The following is a 21,616-nucleotide window of genomic DNA, read 5'->3' on the forward strand; positions in this document are numbered from 1 at the left end:
ATAAAACAAAGACCTCAGCCCCAGTGGGGCTTTGGTGGCAGGCAGGATTGGGGGAAGACTATAAACAAATGAATACTGGGCATGGCTCGCAGGATGGTGAAATGTGTTTTGGAGAAAAGGGAGAAGTAAGTAGAGGTGGGGGGTGGGCACTCCCAGTTTAAACAGGTCATTGTTCAGAGGTCATTGTGATTGTGTCTCTGCGCTTTGCGGCGGGGGCTACTGCACGCGCCCATTTTACAGGCGAGGAAACGGAGGCTGGGCCGTCAGCTGAACCACCACCCTAAGGTCGTCTAGACAGTGTCAGGATTCTGATTTCCATCCAGATTTGCCTGATGCCGGTGTCTGAGCTCTTAACCCTTTGTTTACTACTAGTAGGGCGTATTTTCCCCTAATGATTTAACTGGCTTTCTTGCATCATAACCAGTCCCCATCCCACACCCCAGGAGAAATTATTGTCCTTTTTATTGATGAGGGGATGGAGGCCCAGAAAGTGATTTGCCAATGTCCCTCCCCCTCACCCCCTGCCCCCGGCTCCGTCTCGCTGGGTCCACCAGTACATCTGACATCTCCTCTCTGGCCAGATCATTAAAAAGTGACAGAGTGACCGCCGACGGTCTGCAAAGTGCAACATGAAGAGGCCACAAAGCTGAGAGCGCGCGGATTTCAATGAAGATTGAGGCGTTTATCGCAGGAAACCACCTTAATTGCTGTTAACGTAAACCCTCGCATGACTGCAGCTATAGCTCTTGATTTGTGCCTCAAGACTGGGGGGCAGACACCGGGAGGGGGGTGGGGGACCAGGTCCGCCCAGGATCTTAAGGAGACAAGGAGATGGTGGTTGCCTCTTGGTGTCTGTTTCACCCGTCTGTTTGTTTTTATTTTTGTTAAAAAAAAACCCAGCATCATAGTGGGCCTGCTGTTTGACTCCCTGGAGCCCGCCTCTGATGGGCTGGCTGGCGTGGAGGGAGGGGTGGCCTCCTCCCAGAGCCTCCCCTTCCGCAAGGTTGTGCCGGTTGTGCGGTTGTGCGGGAGAAACCTGCGGTTGGCAGGGTGAGGCGCTCTTGGCTGGGGGGAGCCTGCAGCTTTGCTCAGGATGTTCCCCTTACCTATCCCAGTCTTTGCTTTGAGAAATTTCCCAGGGGGAGCTTTCTTCCTTTTATATATATTCGATGACATCCTCCCTTTTTTTTTTAATTAGGAAAGGAACAGATGCTTTTTTGGACAAATTCAAACAATACAGATGAATCCAAATAGAAAGCAAGGGGTCTCTTACTTCATTCCACACTGTTGGCAGGGGGAAATGTTCTGAGTTTTCCTCTATTTGTTCAAACCCTTTTATTTTGTGTTTTCTTTACAAAAAGGATTGCTGTGTACAAATTGTACTTCAACTTGCCTTTTCACTTACTCATTTATCAGGGATAACTGTCAAAGTCAATATGAAAAATTTGCTTTTTTCCAACCAAAGTATTGGATTAAGTACATGAAACAACCAGTCACTGTCATTTCTTAAAGTTAGTCTTTTCCTTTGAGCAATAAGACTCCTGTAATTCAACCCATTCCACCTTTTCCTTTGGCTGCCAGGAAGCTCAGTAAAATTCCATTACTAGCTGAAGTCATGAATTCCCTCCTCTGTTCCCTCCTAGCATGAAGTATGTAATACTACTCCCACCTTCTACATTGTGACATCAGAATTATTTTGTACAAGTGTTTACTCTCTGCTGCAAAGTATAAGCTTCTTGTAAGCAGGACACGTGTGCTTTTCATCTTTATTTTCTCCCTCCATCCAGTGCCCAACACATGCACAGTGGATTTTGTTTAATGATTAATTAATGAAGGTACCTGCAATGCCTGGTATCATCTGTTCCTCTTTCTTTTTCACTGGCTTTGTGCTGTTCAGATTTTTCAGTTATCCTGGTTTCTGTTCTGCTTTGTTTTAAAAGATGTGTTAAATTATTTTGGAAACTAGGTGTGAGATAAAAGTTATGTGTAAAAGTAGAGAGATCCATCGAAGCAATGGGACAAACTGATAAGTCAATGCCAGATTATCCCGGAAATTGCACTGGGAAATTCTCCCCATCACTGTGGCTCCTGGTGCTACGGTGGACAGTCCCTCTCCTTCTCACCAAGCTTGTCTCCATGGAGACCAATGATGCAAAGCCCAGTGATGTCCAGTGATGCCCAAAGATGCCCAGTGATGTTCAGTGCTGCTCTAAGATGCCCAGTTACACCCAGTGATGCCCAACAGTGTTCAGCAATGCCCATTGATTTCCAAGGATGCCTGTGATATCCAGTGCTTCTTAGTACTGTCCAGTCGTGCCCGACAGTGCCCAGTGGTGTGTGATGTTTCCTGTGGTGCCCAGGGATGCCCGGTTGGAAGGAAGGGCCTTCTCCATGGCCCCAGTGCCAGCACCCTGTGCACACACTTCCCCTACCACAGAGCTAGGAAGCTCCTGGTTCGGTCCCATCCCGTGTCCCTCAGATCTTCTCCAGCAAGCGTGTCAGCCCTCCCCTCCCACGCTCGCTGTTTGGACAGTTACTGTTGCTCCAGCCACATGTGGTCAGCTCTTATGAAGCCTTTTTGACTGATCTGTCCGGCTGCCTCCTCAGTCATCCCTGTTGCAGTTCTGGGCGTCTCCCGGAGTGTGCAGCCAGGAGCCACACACAGAATCCAGGTGCCCTTTCAGCAGCCCCAGAGGAGGAGCGGTCGCAGGGGTAGCAGCCCTTCCTGGGGCTTCCCGTCATGGGGCTTCCTCAGCCATGTCCACACCCACAAAGCCAAGAAGGAGGCGATATACCAAAGTAACGTTCACCCAGGTAGACAGCAGCGTGGAGGACGCCGGCCAAGAAGGAGTCATTTGTCCTCCATGTCCGGAGAGTTCTGCTGAGTCCTCCTTATTCAGTCGATATGTGTTCGTTGTGGAAAAGTGAGACAGCACACGTATCAGAGCATCCGTGGTGCCAGCCCCAGAGACGGCCCGCGTCGGCGTAGCGCGCCCACCCAGGATGGGGCAGGGATGAGCGCGCCCTCTGGAGCCAACCTCATGTGGGTCCGCCTGTCTCTGAGAGAGTTCATCCCCTTGGTCCGCTCACGGAGCTGGTGACGGCACTACTGCAGGGAAGGTCCGTGGCTCACCGCGTGGCTATGGCCAGGTAGCTACAGCGTGCGTGCTCCTGGAGCCACAAATCGTTGGCCTCCAGGGCGTGCTCCCCACGCAGCCGCCATTCTAAAAGTCGGACTACACTGTGTATATATCTTCCAGTGTTTGGTGGGCTTTTTATGTCAATAAAGACTTTCCCTCAAGCTGCATTTAATAGCACGTCGTATTCCAGAGGACGAAAGCATGCTATTTCGCATCGTCTGGACTGTTGGACTGTGGGGCTGCGTCCCGCTTTTTTTGGCCGTCACAGAAAGCTTTGGTGGCCATTTCCGCAGGCTTATCTGCCCACACCTTAGTTACATCCCGAGGATCTGTGCCTGGAAATACACACGCGCCAGTGAGCATACTGCTGAGCTGCCCTTCTGGAAAGTTCTCCCACTCATACCCCTGGCAGTGCAGGCGTGTGTCGGTGACAGGCTTTTCCACCTGGATTTCCCCAGGTCACAGGCACTGCTCACTCTTGGCTGCACATCAGAACCACATGGGGAGCTTTGATAAGGGAAATGTTTGCAGTAACTCCCCAGCTGACGTAAGGGAGCAGACAGGCCTGAAAACCACCTTTGAAGTAACCTGCGAGCTCACGCGTTCCCTTGTCCTTGTAGTCAGTGAGTGTTTGTGGAGCACCCAGTGTGAGCCAGATTCTCTCCTCGGTATTGGGATCGCCACAGAACAAGCCCTGTGCTCATGGGGTTTATACGCTAGACTCACACGCTGGACAGCAAGCCTGGAACTATGCAGTCCGCGGGGAAGAGAATCGTCTCTGCTGTCTGCAGCATCAGCTCCGGAATGAGCACTCAGCTCTGCTTGGCACTTTGCACTTTATTCCCAATGCTTAGGCCACTCCGAAACCACCAGCCCACAGTAAGTGGTGGGCCACGTCCTGGAGTATCAGGCCCCTTGGAGCCATTCAGGGAAGGGCCTGCCATTGAAGGAGCAGAAACCCACCAGCTAAGGGAGCAGGGCCCAGGCTGCGTTGGGCTGGGCGGCCCGGCCTGCCGTCCCTTGCCCCTCCTTCCTGGTGGCCGTCAGAGACGAGATCAAAGACTAGGACCTTCCAGCCACAGACAACCTCCCCCCCGCACACACACACTTTGTCACTTGGCCCCTGGGAGTATTGGGGTTGGGCGGGTATCTCTGGGGAGCAGCAGAAGGTCATCTGCAGCCCTCTGCAGAGCTGCGTGGCAAGGCTGGGTTGACCTGTCCCTCCTTTCCTGCCCCTCTCCACCCCTGCAATTAATTCTGTCTGAGGCCGGTCCAGGATTGATGGCTGCCATGCTGGGATTCGCAGACCTGGCTGCTGGGGGCTTCTCCTCCCAGACTGATCCCACAGCGGAGTGACGTGCGTCTTGGCGCATCAGCCTCATCTGTTCATTGGCTGGTTTGTTCCTTCCTCCTTCCTGCATTCATACCTCCATTCATTCATTCCTTTTTCGCTGCTGCATCCCCTGGCAACAGGTCCAGCCCCTGCTGCAGGGCCCCTGGCAGAGCTGGGGCTGGAGCTCTGGCCCAGCAGGTGCTGTGCGTGGGGCAGGGGCTTCATGAACACTGTTGGCTGTTGAGTGGGTTTGCTCATCTCGTCTGGGCTCTCCCCATTCACTGTACGTCACTCACGTGCCGGGGATGGGGCTCAGGCTGGGGATCGAAGGACAGCAAAGGGCTTGGTGACCTGCTGAGTGAGGGTGGGAAGGAGCAGGATCTGCATGAGGACCATGGCCATGCAGGGACCCGGGGCCTTGTTAGCATGACATGAAAATGTTGTGAGCCATCAGTATTAGCAAATGTGTAACCGTTCTCCTGGGGAGCAAACAGAGGCACGGTAGTGTTACAGTCTTCCTCAGATTTTAATGACAGTCGAAGCACTTCCACTCAGGAATTTGGAGGAGCAGAGACCATAAGCCACTCAAGTAATTTGCGCCAAGTAAAGCTTTCCCTGCAGGAGAACATTGCCCGGCTCTGAGGACAGTCAGCCTTCCTTGGAGCCTAGACAGGTGCCCAGAACTGCGCGGCACATTCAGAAACGCAGAGTAGTGAGTTCACAAGGTGGTGTTCCTGCCTCAGGCTCAGGGACTCTGCCCTGGAGCTGGGCAGTATGTCCAGGGAGTCACAGACCCCTGAGGCCAGCCCTCAGGGTCGCACTCTGGGGGACAGCCTTGTTGTCAGGTCCCCAGGAGTGAGGAGGGGGAGGAGCATCTCTAGAAGTGTTAGTTCTTTCCTTTGAAGTTTGTGAGTCACCTTGCACGCAGAGCAATCAAAACAACAGGTTGAAGCAGGAGAGATGTTTTGCTAGAGAATGTTGAGTGTTAATGAAAGCACATAGGTTTATTCCTTTTTCCTTCCCGTTACTCTCCCATGACAGTGGCTTTTGTGTTTCGGGCCTGGATGGGGTTGAACAGAGCCAAGGCCAGGGCTGCCTGGATTTCCCTCATTTGCAGAAGAAATCTCATGCGTTCTCGTAGGCATCTGCAGGGGTCCAGGGCTCAATATTGGTGGCCTGGGGAGTGTGATGACGACACAGGGGTCCTGGGTCTGGGGGCGTGAGGCACTGCACCAGAGAGGGTAGGGCAGGCTTGCAGAGAGATGAGTGAGAGAGGTGTGTGGGGAGTCAGAGAACTGAAGGGAGCGAGAGAGTGGAAGAGGAATGAGAAGAAAAGAGACAAAAAAGAAACAGAGAAAGAAAGAAGTACACGTACGTGCAGACAGATGGGGACAAACAGAGCAAAAGGTAGAAGGAGAAAAAGATGGAGAGAGACGGGCAGTGAAACGGAGACACAGAGAGACGTGCAGATGGAGACAGACCCATCCTCATAGTCTCCACCCCGTGAGCACAGTCATTCCCCCTGTCTTTACCACACCCCGCCTTCACATGGGGCCTGTCCATGGGCTGAACCCTCTTTTGTTTGAATAGAAAACATAGGTGTGACCTTTAGAGATGCAGAATTTCCTTCTAAAGAAGGCCCCATGGGCAGCTGCATCCGGGAACCTCTCAGCTTGCCTGTCTGGTGCTTTACAAGCAAGGTGTGCTTTGACTTCACCTGCACAATTATCGCAGGGTCCAGGGCCCCGGCTCCCCACCCAGGGCCTTGGACGTGAGAAGAGAACCCAGTGCCCCAGCGGTCTTCAATGGGATCACCCAGGTGGACTCAGGACACAGCTACCCTGGGATCCCACATCAGGGTCTCCTAGCACAGCCCCAGAGAAGGTCTCAGGAGGTATCAGGGAGTTATCTGTATATTAGGACACTTTGGGGGTCTTTTCTGGGAGGAGACAACCATGAGACAGCCCTTCCATTGGGTCATTGTTTTCATGCAGGTAAGAGTGGAGCCAAAGGGTTTGTGGTTTTCTGTTGGTTGAATGTAAAGCCAGCATCTGTGTGAAAACCAAGTACATAGTCCTGGGCCACTCCCCGAGGCTCCCCCATGCCGTGACCTCTCCCAGGAGTACTCAGGGTTTTACCCTTGGGAATGGCGGAGGCCCGACAAGGCTTGGGAGGCTGTTCTAGCTGTTGAGCTAGAAAACATAGGTGGGTACAGACATGGGGCATTCAGCATGCAAGGGTTGGGGTGCTCAGGAGGAGGGGGAAGGAGAGAAGAGGAGGAAGAGAAAGGAGGGATGGGGGAGAGACTCTGAGAACAGGAAGAACCAAGAGGATGAAGGTGGAGGAGAGGAGAGGGGGAGGGGGTTAGTAGTGGGGGAAGTGGAGGAGGGGGGAAGGAGCTTTCCTTGGAACCCCCCAGAAGCTCACAGCTAGGTGGCATCTGACCAGCTCTACAAACCCTTGGTTAAATGTGTGAAATGAAGGGCTGGGACCTGATATGACTTCCATCCCTTACAGCTCTGCTATTCTAGAATTCCGTGAAATCATTCCGTAGCGGGTCATATTCAGGACCGGCGACACCGATCGTATCGCGCCCTGTGTGCGCACCGCATTTGCGGTAAATGAATATTATTTCATTACAAGAACAAATCATTATTATTGCCAAGTAGAGGGCAAATGGGGCCAAGGATTATTAAAACCATACTTCCGACGGCTATCAGCTCCCGTACGAAGACATTGATCTCTCCTCCCGGGCAGCTAAGCCTGGAGAAATCCGCTTTTAATTACCGATCGGCATTGACTTAATGTAGCATAGCTGTCTTATCACATTTAAAGTACGTGTCTACTTAAGATATTTAATTTAAAGTGATATCCTTAATTTCCTCATGGTTTCCAAAGTTTATGTTAACTGTAACCTGCTAGTTTGCAAATGCACTCCCTCTTTGATTACAAGTCAGATCCCACACTTTTGTCTCCAGTTACTTCAGGGACGATGCCCGAACTCAGGTTGTCCATCCCTGCTCTGTCCAGTGTCCTACGTTTGTATGGCACGATGTGGTTTCGAGCACGTGACAGGTACGATGCTGGCTAGCACCGATCGAGCGCCTGCTGTGTGCCAGGCAGGGGTATGTACGTCCTCTCATGGCGTCGACCCAACAAGCCAGCGGGCAGGGGCCATTATATGCCCGTTTACCGAGGAGGAGGCCCTGGTCACACCGCTGGTGGGCAGTAGAACCAGGAGCCTAGCCTACATCTGTCCATCTCTTCTAAACATGGTGGCCATCTGCGCAGACCTCATGCCAGGGTCCCAGCTGGGAGTGGAATGACGGGGGTCACTTGCAGAGCATGGGAGAATTACATGTGCGACCAAAACGTTACCCCAGTCCCTCACTCTGAGCCTCAGAGCACGCAGCATTCTGTCCCCACTCTGCAGATGGGCGTCCCACGCCCAGGATGAAGTCACCGTGCAAGGAGGTGATGGTCCACATGGGAATTTCTGACACCAAGACCTGAGCCTTCTCGCTGCGCCCCTCTCCTGAGGTGACGACGTGCGGCCTCCCATGGTGTCTCTGGCCGCGGGCACTTCTGTGAGTCCTGGCCTGGAGGTCAGGAGGTGGCCTTGGGTGCTCACCGTGGTTGTGCAGGTCGGGAGGGGCAGGTGCAGAGTCTGGCTGCAGGTGGAAGGGCCCAGCCCCACGTGGTGCTGCTGCCCGATGCTAAGGCAGGGCCTTCTGTCTGTCTGTCTGTCTCTTGAGCAGTCCCGAGAAACCCTCGGTAGAGTTCTGTCTCTGCCTCCTGGGGTGCTTGATCTGAATAAAATCTTCCCCAAAGGCAGCATGAATCGTATGACTCTGTCACAACTAATCCAGCTCTTCCGTTTCATCGTTATATTTTAGGGAAGGAGCTGCCTCTTTTGAATTCTATAAGCTTCCATTACGAGATTAACGTAACAGAAGCTTATAGAATTTTTTTATTTTTATTTTAGAGGAGAAAATAAGTGGATATTTCCCCCTTAGAAGGGAATGACATTTTAGGCTGACAGCAGAGAGAGAACAAACGAAGACGCTGGGGCTGGACTGCCAGGTTTGAGCCCAGGTGTCCCATGACAAGCTCTGCACCTGTCCTTTGCCTGTCCCTGCATCTGTGGAGCGGGGCTGGCAGCACCCCTGCCCGGGAGGATTCCGGGAGGTGCTCTTGCGTGAGTGCTCAGTGCGCTCCCTGACATGGCGCAGTCGTCACGGGCACGTGAGGTGTACTGTTACTATTAGTTAAGTAGATACCTGCTTTACGCCAGGTACCTCGTCAGACACAAGGTTAAAAACAGGAGCCTTCGTACACTGCTGGTGAGGTTAGAATACGGAACCCTGCTTGAGCAAGCTCCTTCCAGATCGTGGACACCCCTCAGATTTGTTAGCAGTCTCGGATACACGGATACGTGTCTCTTCCCACTCTATGGACAAATAATATGAAATTATAGCCCAAATTAGTCCCAAATGTTTAGGAATGAGAATCGGTCCTATTTATTTCATCCATTCTTCCCGAAGCCTCCAGCTACCAACCACTACTGTTGTGTTTGCATCTCAGGATTTTCCAAGAAAACTAACAAACAAGTGATGTCCCGAACGTCCCCGTGTGCCGTGTGGCGTCTACGCCGCAATTCCTTCTGGGGTCACAGCAGCTACAAGGCAGCGCCCCATTTTAGAGATGAAGGTGCTGAAGGTTTTAGGACTTTGGTGAACTTGCCAGGGGCACATGCCTCCCGGCTGCCCGTGGGGCCTGGTGCTGAAGTACAGCACTAGACTAGCAGGGATGAAACTGATAACCAGAGGCCGCAGGCGTCAGAGAAGAGCGCAGCGTCGTGTGGACGTTTCACGGAGGAAAAGGGACTGAGTCAGTTCTAATTCCGTCAAACACAAAACCGCCCAGAACAAATCCATGTGACTGTTTCGGTTCCCCGACTAAGGCAGCGCTCATGTTGTAACTCTTTCAAGTGCGCTAAATATACATTTGTCGCAGATTTACATAACCCTTAAGAGAATCTCAAAGTTTCACTTTTTTGTAATTCTTTGTGATGCCTGCAGTGTCTTAGGGTTCAGAGAGGATTGTAAAGTTTTTCAATGTTTGCAAAGGTAAGTTTTCCCTGTTGAATGTCAACAGTGAGTGCTAAAAACAAAGCAAAGCAAAGCAAAACAACAACAACAAAATGTTTCACGGTCTTCCCAGAATTACGGATTGAAGGGATCGGGGATAATTTTGGAGCTGGGTCAGAGGGGATCCCTATTAATTAAACCCTGGGGCCCGAAAATTCCTAAGGGGCTCAGCAAGGGCTCAGGGCTGAGGGACCCCTGAAATTTTGGGTGGAGCCTGGGATGCCTGCTCCCAGACATAGGCCCCACGCTTTCTTTCATCTGTTCTCAGCCCAGCTCATGACTCACACACACAGTCCAGGGAGGGTCGAAGCTCAGCACATCCCACAGCGCGCCCACCCCAGTGTCACAAGGAAAGGGTCTGGCCACTCCCCTTCCTCTGGTCACCTAGCGGGTCGGTATTTGGAATCCACCAGGAAGTAGGTACTTGGGTTAACAAAAAATGTGTAATATTTTTGACCTAATTTCAGGAAATCACAAATAACCATTCCAGAGCAGCTATTCTATTTTTTTCCACTGGGAAAGGAAGTTTGCACACTTTAAAACATTTTTTTATCATAGAGGAATAGTAAAATAAATTATGGCACATCCATAAGTTGGCATATTGGGCAACCATTAAAATGATGTTTATAAGGGACCTTTAAAGGAATGCATTGAGATATTGGTGAGGACCGCGTGACACGGGCTTTGTGAAAGGGTGCATCGTGTAACACGCACACGCACGCAGGCACACGAGTGCGCACATTCACACGCGTGCGCATACCTGTACACCCGCACACATACAGCCGTGCACACGTGTGAACACACAGGTACACGTGTGTGCAGACACACGCGTGTACACACACACACCAGACAGACTGAGGCGGTCCGCTGTGTTGACAGCAGGCACTTCTGAGCGGTGAGACTTCGTGTTGCTTTGATTTTCCTTTTTAAACTCTCCTAAATTTTCTCCAAGGAAGGAATATATTCACAACAGAAACCAAAGGATTATAATAAAACACTGTCTCTCTAGAACAAAGACTGTTGAATCAGGGTATGAGGAGAAAATTAGTAGTGATCATGTTGTAAGTAGGAAGGTTTCAAATTGATCTTTAAAAACTTAAAGCCAAGGCTTCAAGTTTAATTCAAACTATTGAAAACTCGCAGATCCCGTTACATATGCTTATTTCTTTCGCATTGAAGCCGCGGAGTGGAGGAGTCAGCTTCCAGCTTCGCTGTCTGCTGCAGAGTCTGTGGCCGGCGCAGTTTCGGAGAGCTACACACAGGGTTCTGAACGCTCCCCAGTGTCGCTGGTTTTCTGTTTCGCCCTCTGTGTACCTTGGTATAAAAGTCCAGGGGATCGAGCTTCAAATCCTATTTGTGGTGTGGCCCACAAAGAGCGAGGAGTATCCCCATCCAGGCTAATTACTTCTTGTTTTGTCTAAAAAGCAAGAGAGCTTGGAGCTGGCCCTGGGACAGGGTTTCCAGAACGTACGAAGTATGAAATGGCAGGTCACGGCAGACCCGCCTCGAAGGCTGTTCCGGGCCAGAGGCCAGCCCCGGGCGCCCAGCGGGAAGGGGCTGACCCTGACCTCCCGGGAACGCGCTCCTTGCCCGCCCCCACCGGCAGCCCCTCGCCAGCCCCCTCCCGTCCTCGGCTTTTCCCAAACTGGCGGGTCTGGATACAGGCCCTGGGGTCAGCGCCAAGGCGGGGCGCCGCTTCGCAGAGCTCACGCAAGGGCCTCTGCCCGAGGATGGAGTAAACAGACTCTCCTTAAAGGTCACTTCTTCAGGCTCCGGCTCCGGCGGCCAGAGGAAGCTGCAATCATTTTTCAGGGCTGTAAATGCCAGAAGAAAAACTCACCGAGTCCCAGCTTCCCTCCATGCCCCTTGTCAGCCCAGCGCCTTCTCACAAGGCATTTCCTTGCCAAATAAAGATGCTTTTTTTATTCCTGAACCCTGAACAGACCTCAAGTAACCTTTGCTCAAGGGTCTTGGGATGCAAGCTTTTAAATTTAGTTTGCAAGCCGCAGTGGCCCCAGCCAGCAGGCCCCAGCCCCACAGGCACTTTTGCAGCATCCTTGCTCTCTGTGAACAAGGGACTGACTGGCAGGTCTGGGCTCTGGGTGGAGTCTTTACATCAAAAGGGGTCATGGTGCATGCTTCTGTTTTGTTTTGTTTTTATTGTTTCGTTAAGTTCTGTTTGGTTTGGTTTGCAACAAAATGAAAGATTTTATTTCTGTGACCCAGTCTTCCTCAGATGAGAAGTAGCCTGTACTTGTATGTCCTGAGGACAGAGAAGTGCTCAAGCAAGTGGAGGCTGGGAGTGGGGGGGAGGGGGTGATGTGAAATTAAGGATTAATTTCAGTGGAGCTGAGATGTCTCCTTTCCAACATATATAAAGGTGTCTTCCCTGCCGTCTAGATCCCAGACATCTGTCTCATGGGTGAACATGCCCCCCTTTAAAAAAAATGCATATGTTCTTTCTTGGTAAGGTTCAACTACTGAAGGTGTTGGACTAGTTCATACTAAAGTGTGACTGACTGATGCCAGAGCCTTCCTTTCAGAGACCTGCAGGCCAGACAGAGAATGAAGTTTAGAAGAATAATAAGAGGCTTGGGTGGGCAGCTGGGAAACAGGTGCCCGCAGTCAGAAAGGCAGGGCCCAAGAGAAGACAAATGAGGTCATCAAGGCATATATGTCTCTGTCTTGCGTAAGGGCATTTCTGCCGGAAGAAAGGATAATCTCTAAAAGCAGCTTGCAGTGGAAAAAAAAATAGGGGTGAATGTTATGGACTCACTTGGGTCTGTATCAATAAATCATACTTGGACCAATGGCCTGTGGACCAATGACACCTTGAGTCCACTGGGACATCTTGGAGGCTGGGCCAGTCCTCCTGCTTCATGCTAGCCTGAGCCGCCAGCAGGGCTTCTGGCACCAGGCTCGAAGCCCGGACTTCGGCGGGTGTCTGACAGTGGCTCCTGCTTCCTCGGGCAGCTAAAGAAAATGTCTGTAGGAGAAATCTTTAAGGAATCTGCAGTTTGAGAACGTGTTAGGTCTCTAACCAGCTCCAGGTGTCCTTTCTGAGCCTTGTGTGGTGCAGTCTCCCTGTGTTTGAGCCGCAGCTCAGCTACTCACTCTGCTGCTGTCCTGCTTGTGTGACCCTGGGCGAGTTCCTTCATCTTCTGTGTGTCAGTAAGCTTGCCTGGAACAAGGATGGAATTAGTAATGTGCTCCCAGCATTGTGTGGGGCTGGAGTTACAGCTCCCGGGCAGAGCTGGGGACACAGCAGATCCCTCAGGCTGTGGCGAGCCCCCCATCTACAGGAGCACTCAAACACCAGAGGCAGGACCATCTTTTGAGAGAAACGGTTGAGCTGATTCAAGTATTCAGTGGATGGGGGTGCCTGAGTGGCTCAGTTGGTGAAGCCTCTGCCTTTGGCTCAGGTCATAATCCCGGGGTCCTGGGATGGAGTCCCACGTCAGGCTCCCTGCTCGGCAGGGAGCCCACTTCTCCCTCTGCCTGCCTCTCCCCCTGCTTGTGCTCTCTCTCTCTCTTTCCCTCTCTCTCTCCATCAAATAAATCTTTAAAGAAAAAAAAAAGTATCTGATGGATGGAGGTGTGGGGTGGGGCTGGACCCGTTTTTGGCTGACCATCTTTGCAGCCCAGAGATCCAGTGTTTAAATGGCCGTCCCAGTCCACAGGGACCTAAGTCACTGGCAAATATGTGCAAAGTACTTTTTTTAAACAAAAGAGCACCGCGGAATGCTACTTTCTACCTACAGCATAGGCAGACTGAAAGGATGAGGTGATACCAGTGTGAGGAGCAGTGGGACCCAGGTGCAGCTTGTTTGTGGCCGGAGAGGTGGTCCAAGCGGCTCTGTGGCTCCGACGACGCATCTGCTCTCTGAGTGTGATCGCCTTCCCCTCCAGGCGCTTATCCTGGGACGCACCGAAGCAGAAGCACGGAGGCTCGTCATCGTGTTTACTTACTACAAATGCAGCGGCAGGAAGGGTCCGGTCCCATTTTGTCACATGGGACACGTTGGTCTCTAGGGGTATAATTTGCATAGACAGATGTTTAAATGAATTTTGGCCAAAATATTATTTCTTGGTGATGAAGTTTGGGGTGATTATTTCTTTCTTTTTTCTATTTTGATGATTTTTTTTGAAACTTTTAGTCAGAAATTCTGTTAGCTTTAAAAGAGTATATATGTCCTAATTTTGCAAATAAAAGTGAAGCTGAGCCCTGCAGAGACTCTGAGCCATCCCACGGAGGCCTGATCCACCTAACGAGATGGCATTCCAGGACAGGGAGCTCTCAATGATGACAGAAGACAGTTGACAGACGGCAGAGCCCAGCGGCCGATCTGGGCTGATGGACTGATAACCCCTTGTGCGGCCTGGCTCGTTTCAGACCGCAGGGCTGCCTACAGACCCTGCGGGCCCCAGCCTCTCTCTGAAGTAAACAGGAAGCAGAGCCAGGCCAGGCGCTGGCGGAGGACCTGCCCTCCCGGCTGCGAGCAGAGGAGAGCGGCCCGGCTCCACACACTGACATTCCCAGGAAACAGGCGGTGGGTGTGGGTGCTGGATCGCTGAGGGTCATGCATCGTGAGCTGGGCTCCCGAGCTCCCTCCGAGGTGCAGGGACGGAAGGACAGAGGGAGGTGGCCTGACAAAGGGAGAGTCAGGCTGGCAGACCCACTTGACCGCAGGGTCCTCGCTCAGAAACAACAGGGTGAGCACCCTGAAAACGGCGGGTTACTCCCTCAACGTGGGGACACCGGTCATGACTGCTCACTGCCACAGCACACGACGAGGGCCACCTGCTTGCCGGGCACTAGGGGAGGCCCGGCTGGCCCTGCCAGTGTCTGCCCTCGGGGCTCAGGCTGGACGGCGGGGAAAATGCCACCCCGTTTGCTGTCCTTACTGCCTGGCGTTTAAAGCCCCAAGGAGCGTGTGGATGTGGATGCATTAAAAACGAAAAGTGCTGCCCCAGGGCACCGCACCACGTGGGGATTCCAGAGTTACTTTGGATTAATTAAACTAAACCCTAGGTTATTTTGAGATTTAAAAAAAAAAATCGCAGAAATTGTCTGTCAAAAAAAAAAGCTTAAAAAACTCACAGAAGGTCTCCCCTCTGTAAGGCGGATTCCATTTCATTACGTCCTGAGCTCGTCCCACGTTCCAGACTTTGTTCCTCCCAGAGGACGGCGCAGTGCACAGATCACGCAGACCCCTGACTGCCCTGGGGGAGGGGACACCGGCCGCTGCCAGGGAGGGTGTGGAAGTCGTGGCCCAAGAAGCCGTGGTGGCCATGAGTGAGCGATGGTGCGGGACGGCCGTGACGGGGTGTCATCGTTGCAGGAGGGAGTGTGGAGCAGACACTTCTGAAAACGTGCAGCGAATCACCCCGCCCGTCATCTGCGTCCACACAGCACCTGCACGCACACACAGACACCCTGTCTTGTGCCTCCTTGGAGAGGTACTGGGGATCCTTGTCTCCAAGAGGACGCTCACCCAGGCCACACGCAGACTGTTTCACAAGCCTGTGTATTTCCAAGACGAGCAGCTCGAGGGACAGAAGATATAAAAACATCCACATATTACAAAGGTACCTAAAAATAGGATTTATCAGAATAGAAGTTTGATGGGGTTTCCTTTTTCATTATTATTATTTTTGCCATGCTGGTTTTTGTGTAATAAATACTTTTAAGTGATTCTAAATCAAAGGTTTGACAATGACAATTCTCCCTATAATGACAACAATAAATGCCAATTTACTCTGAGCCAGGGGCTCTCTCAGTGCTTTGCATTAGTAACTCACTTTTTGCTACCATTGGTTATCCCCATTTTATAGATGAGGAAACCAATGGAGGTAAACAGAGAGGTTGAGTAACTTGCCCAAGGTCACACAGCTGGCAAGAGGCAGAGCCAGGATTTGAACCCAAACCTGCAGCTCCATCGTCTGTATGTGGGATCCCTCTGCCACAAAGTCTCCATCTGGAGATGAGGGTGGAGACAATATGAGAGTCCCCAGTCCTTGCGGTCTGCTCCCTGTCAGGCTCTGCTGGGTCACCTGCATCCTCATCTCTGATCAGCTCACACATTGTAGGGCTAAGTCCTAACCCCACCCCCCTTTAACTAGTGAAGGGGATATCAAGTGACCCAACCAAAATCACCGGCCCAGTGAGAGGAGGGGCCAGGGTCACACCAGGTCTGGGTGACACAACGTCTGTGTCTTTCCATGCCTGCTCATCACCTCCATTCAATGAAACACAGAAAAACAAAATAGCATCTCTCTGTTAAATCGTTCTTTGATGTTGATTCTGTGAGTGAGTCCTTGGAGAGAATAAACTTTTGCGGAGAAAAAAAATTTACCTTAAAAAGAAAACAAAGACAACCAACTTAGCTTTTCTCCCAGAAAGAGCCAGTGTCTGAGCCCGTGCATGAAAACAATGAGGCATTAGAAGTCACTGACCACCTTTGCCCCACAGAAACGCTGGCTCTGGGGAGCTCCTCCCCTCCATGTGCACTGTGGAAAGGTGCCTGGGACCCCCAGACCCTGCATGACTATGCTGGCCTGCTGGAGCTTCACAGGCCCCGAGTACCGCCTGCCGGGCCCGCAGAGCTGTGGAGAGCCTTCTGCCCGCCACCCTGCCCTCTGATGGCTGTCCTCACAATGCAGCCAGTGAAACTGGTTTCTGCGGGGCCAGACCCCTCTCCGGAGCTCTCTCCCACTCCCTCCCCTGTCCCAATAGCCTCTGGATTGCATTAGCTTCATAAATAACAAGTCTGTTGTCAGATTTTCCCCTGGTGAGGAAAGGGCAGATGGGGAAGCTGGTGGGTCACGACCTTCATGTTTCTCAGCAGGAGTCAAAACGCCTCCCATGCCGGCCGGGAAAGGAGGGTCTGTGTTATGCTTGCATTGGGCCCTGACAGGCAAATGGCATTCCCGCGCCCGCGCTGCCGGGAACACTGGGGTCTGTCCTCCAGCCTGGTGCGCTTCGTCTGTGCAGTGGCAAACATCTGGTGGGAAGTGGAAAAGCCCTCTGCCCAGTCCCAGGCTTGGAGCACTGTGGCCTCGGGCAGCACGCCCCTGGGAAGGGGTGTTGGGGCTTCTCTGCACCCCAGTTCATCAGCAGCGAATGCCCCGTATTGGGAGGGCTCCGTAAACTGAGGTGTAGAAACCCCAGGGCGCCAGTGTCACTGACCCCTTGATCCCAAAGACACGGGGACTTTCCTTCCTGGAAGCTGGTGCTTCCTCCTCCAGCCCTGGCCCTGCCAGGGGAGACGCGCGGCACAGGTTCGAGAACGCCTGCCCGTGGAAGCGCGTGTCCAGGGCCTGTGTTTCTGGCTTCCTGTCTGAGGCCTCCTCTGCGTCCCCGGGCTCAGGGGGCAAGCTCCAACAGTCCGTAAAGTGGTTGCTTCCAGTGTCCTCACAGGTTATCTGTCCAGTGTTTACAGGATTCTGCTCTGCATTTTAGGGGTCGAGTTGGGGGGACCCAGGGGAAGGAAGGAAGGGGAAAGGGAAGGAAAGATAGAAGGCGGATTGAGTGCTCACCTATTCTGTATCAGGCACGTGCTTCCGACTTTTAAAATTCGAACTTCGCCGTCCTCCTGCTGGTATAGTTTTAGACCCATTTCATGGATGAGTGCAGGGACATTAGCTAACCTGCCTTGATCGTCAACTCACGTGGGACCAAGCCTGGATCTCAGCTCCAAAGGGAGGTTCCAGTGAGCGAGGGAGCACGTAGGCACTGGAATGAAAGCAGTAAGCATCCTCTGTTTCTGAAGGTATCCCAGCGAATCCCCACCCCTCTGGCCAGATCAGTCCACTGTTACGCTAATATTTCAGGCTCCCTGCTCTGTGGGAAGCCTTTCTTATACTTAGGACTATTCACTCATAATTTAACACCAGCAGGAAGAAGTCCCTGCCCAAGGGGGCAGGGCTTCTCCAGTGTGGGTTTATCCCCAGCAGGGGCAAAACATGAAGGTTCCCCCCTCCCCCCCGCAGGGGGCCACTGCAGCCGGCTCTCCAGCTCTCACTGGGGCTTGGCGTTGTGACTTCATGCAGTCCTGGGGGGGGGGGGGCCAGCTCTGAGAGTTCTGACATTTACCAGCCCATTTTCCGGATGAGGATACTGAGGGCTGTTGTACCAGGGAGCTGGGCCTTGAAGGATGACCCAGAGTAATGGAGAATGGATATGGATTCTCACTGGATGGTTTCTGAGATCTAAATCCAAATGGAGCCCTAGCTGAGGGCTGTTGCCCACTGGCCAGGAAGGCGCCTGCCCAGCTTCCCAGCATCTCCACCCCACCATCCTGTCTAGTTGTCCTTGGTGTTCTCCCCACTCTCTGAGAGTCTCATTTCCTTCTCTGCCTCTTGTCTGCTTCCCCCTCCAGATTACGAGGCTTCTGTCCTTGATGTTCGGCATTACGTCCTCGAGTCTGGGCCGATGACCTCTCCTAGTAATGGACTGGATCGTTAAAAATGCACCGGACCTCAAAAAAAAAAAGTGGACTGAGTGGTGGGCGGAGGCCAAGAGAGCAGCAGTGCAAAGTTCAAAGGCTCGGCTCACACCCAGTTCTCCCCAGGAGGGCCGCTCCCAGAGCCCCCGGACTGAAAACCCCCGTTATATGGGGACATGCCCAGGGCTGCCATCCGCCTCGCTCTGATCTGCGGAGCTGCAACCTTGAAGAGGGCTTCAAAGCATGTCTGCCAATAGATCAAGCCTTCTCTCAGCCATGACAGCCCCCCATCGCTCGCCTCCCCAAATAAACCCGCGTAATGAAGACAGATGGCCCCGGTCAGCCGCCGGCCGCGCGGGGCGCGGAGCAGAGCCTGCAGATGGTGCCGTGGGCGGCCCGAGGCCACACACCCCACCCCAGAGCGGTGGTCCGAGGTGTCACCGGGATGGAGACTCACCTCCTCAGCCTGCACACCCCCACCCTGGGGGCAACACCTCTGCTTGATAAGCCTGGTGAGTCTGAGTAACGGGCCCCCTTCCAAGGAGGCACATTTGAGCCAAAACCCCCGCCAGCTCCGCCTTGGCCAGCGGGCAGGGGCTTTATTCGGCTAGCTCCTCATTAGAGAGGTGTCCAGGGACTCAAGAGCCCTCTCAAGATGGCAGAACGGACCAGGGGTGGGGGGGTCAAGGCCTCACCCTGGGGTTGTCTGAAAGCAGGGCCCCAACAGGGAGGAGTAGCAGATCCCTGGAGAACATTCCTCTGCTTCCCGCTCACCTCGTGCCAGCCCACAGAAGTGGGGGGGGAGGGAGCTTTGCGGGAGGAGGAGGCTCTCCTTGAACATGCTGGAGGGGGACTAAAGCTTTAGCGAGTATCCCTCCGAGGCTCCCACTCGGGGAGTTTTCAGGACGCAGCTTTGTCTGTCCTAGCTGGCTTCTGGGTCTGAGGAGGTCACTGCCAGGTGGGAGCTGTCTCTGGGAAGGACGGCAGCTGCCTAGTAAAGGGTGGCCAGTGTTCGGAGTGCTGGCCTGGTCCGTCTGCAGGCCTCAGGGGGATGTGGGCCACTTGCTGGAGGAGAATAAGAGGAACACGGTGAGGGGATCCAAGGGGTGGGTGAGCTACGGCCGTGGGAAGCAAAGGTACGCCGGCTGCCGTGAGCACCATAGCTCACAGAGGGGGAGACCGAGGCCTTCAGGCCCCCAGAGCGCATCACCCTGAGACCTTGCCCCCCGGCCTCTTCCAGCCAATGGTTTCTATCGCATGAGCTGATCTGAGGGGGCTCCAGCAGGGGCGCGTGGGAGCAGCAGGGTCAGCCACGGGGCTGCAGCATTGGGGTGTTTCTAGACTCTTCTCCAGATCTCCCGTGGCGCAGGGGAAACGCGCCGGTGAGGCGAGGCCAGCCTGTGTGTGCGTGTGGCGTAGGCAGGCCGGGCAGGCGGATGCCTGTGTGGTCCAAGGGGGCTTCGTGTGTGTGGTCCGCCACCAGCTCAACGCTGATCATCTGTCCAAAGGCTGCTAACTGCCTGCCGATGACCAGTCTGTTTACTTTAGTCCTGTCTGCGCCCACTGAACTCAGAGCGCTGTCTCCTTCCAGCTGGACCTGCTCAGGGGAGGGGGAGGGAGAAAAGAGGGACATGGTGTACGTGTGAAGCTCTACAATGGATAGGCTGTAAATGGGGTTCTGGATAAATCAAGACGTCCCCTCATGGGCCACATCCTCTCCATCCTTTCTCTGGCAACTTCCAACCTCCCCGTGAGCCTCCGGCCCCCACCGCAGGTTCACCCAGACAGACCAGGGGCATGAATCAGCCGGGCCCAGTGGGGCCCAAGTGCCATTCCTGATCCTGACCACAGAGGTAAACATATGCTTGTCGGGTCCAGGCTTGCGTGTGTAGACACGTGCACAGTGAGCTCGCTGCAGGGCCTGTGCGTGTGTGTATCTGCGTGCGCGGGCCGAAGGAAAACGGATCGGTTTGGAGATTTGGGCCCGTGTTTGCAGTGGTCTGTGGCCCCCGTGTCTACGTGTCACGCAGACATCTTTAGCATTGATCTGGGGTCTCACAGGGGAGGCGAACACACTATGCAAATGCATTTCAAATTTATGACCCACAACGGCAGCCGTGCGGGATTCATAGCTTCTGTGGATGTGTTCCAGTTATTTCCACTTTTCCCCAATTCTGCAGCTTTCGTTGATGATTTCCTCCTCTTTAATATTTATTTCTTGTAAATCATTTCTGATAGCATATGCAGTAAAGAGGAATAGAAAGGACACAGAAAGAGACACACAGAGAGAACACCTTTTTTTTCTATAAACTGAAATGAAGATTCTAGAAGGTCTAGTTTCAATGGATGTCAGGCTAGACCTTTGTGTTAAGATTGCGTGGGATAGAAGATGATCCGAAGCCATATGCAGACAGGCTCCATGCTTCAGAACATGATTTTTTGGACCCCAAGGCACCTCAGTGGTCACCCAGCTGAATCCCATGCACGTCATGACCGCCTGTTCCTGTTACACAAACACAGAGTCGGAAATCCATCCGTGTGCCTTGGGACCAGCTGGTTGTCTGACTGGCATCACTGATGTCCGAATCAGGTCAGTCATTAAATGCATAATTCAAAGATAGAGGGGTAACTCCATTAGGGGGCTTATTGGACAAAAAAGAAGGAGGTACTTTTTTCATTGAGTTGGAATTCACATAACAGAAAACCAAGTGCTTTAAAGTGACCCATTCAGTTGCATTCAGCACGTTGACAATGCCTTGCAGCCACCAGCCCTATCTAGTTCCAAAGCATGTCCATCCCCCCGAAAGAACCCCCCCGTCCCCATCAAACAGTTTCTCTGTCCTCCCTGCCTCCCCCTAGCCCCTGACACCCAGAATCTGCCTTCTCTCTCTACGCATTTACCTGGAAAATCAGGTCGTTCTTAGTCACCAACCATACTAAATGCAAATAGCTTAGCTTGGCTTTTGGTGGTGGTGGTACGAAGATAACAGATAGCCATATAGAAAATTTAATCATTGCCAAAAAACATAAGACGTTTTAAGAAATTGTCCCTTCCTAATTTTGCATCCTAAGTCACCACAGGCATTGTTTGGTGGCCCCCAGCCTTCCCCATCGTGCCAGGCCTCTCTTTGTATAAACACAGGCTGTGAAAAGCTAGGGGAATCACATCGGACTGCTAGTTTGGAGCTTGATTTTTCCAACCTAACAACATATGTTGCGGGCATATTTCCATGTCCACGCAGGCCACCCTTGATGGTTTTGTGTCTGCACGGGGCTCCTGCCCCAGCCAGGTAGTTGGCTTCACCTGCCCCTTGGGCTGGGTGATTAGGTGTGTGCATCTAGTCTTCATCCAAGCGCATTGACTTTCTGGGCTGTGTTAATTGACTGGGTGTGGGGACTTGCTCCCAGGCAAGAGGGATTGAGGAAGGACTGCAGAATTCTATGGAAGAATTCAGGACTTACAGACTCCGCACATGAGGCCCGGGTGACATGCAGATGTGGGTGAGGAGCAGATGCCAGCAGAGACCACAGACTTCTGGAAAGGGC

Source organism: Ursus maritimus, unplaced genomic scaffold, assembly GCF_017311325.1.
Source record: "Ursus maritimus isolate PB19 unplaced genomic scaffold, ASM1731132v1 scaffold_19, whole genome shotgun sequence".
Classification (NCBI taxonomy): Eukaryota; Metazoa; Chordata; class Mammalia; order Carnivora; family Ursidae; genus Ursus; species Ursus maritimus.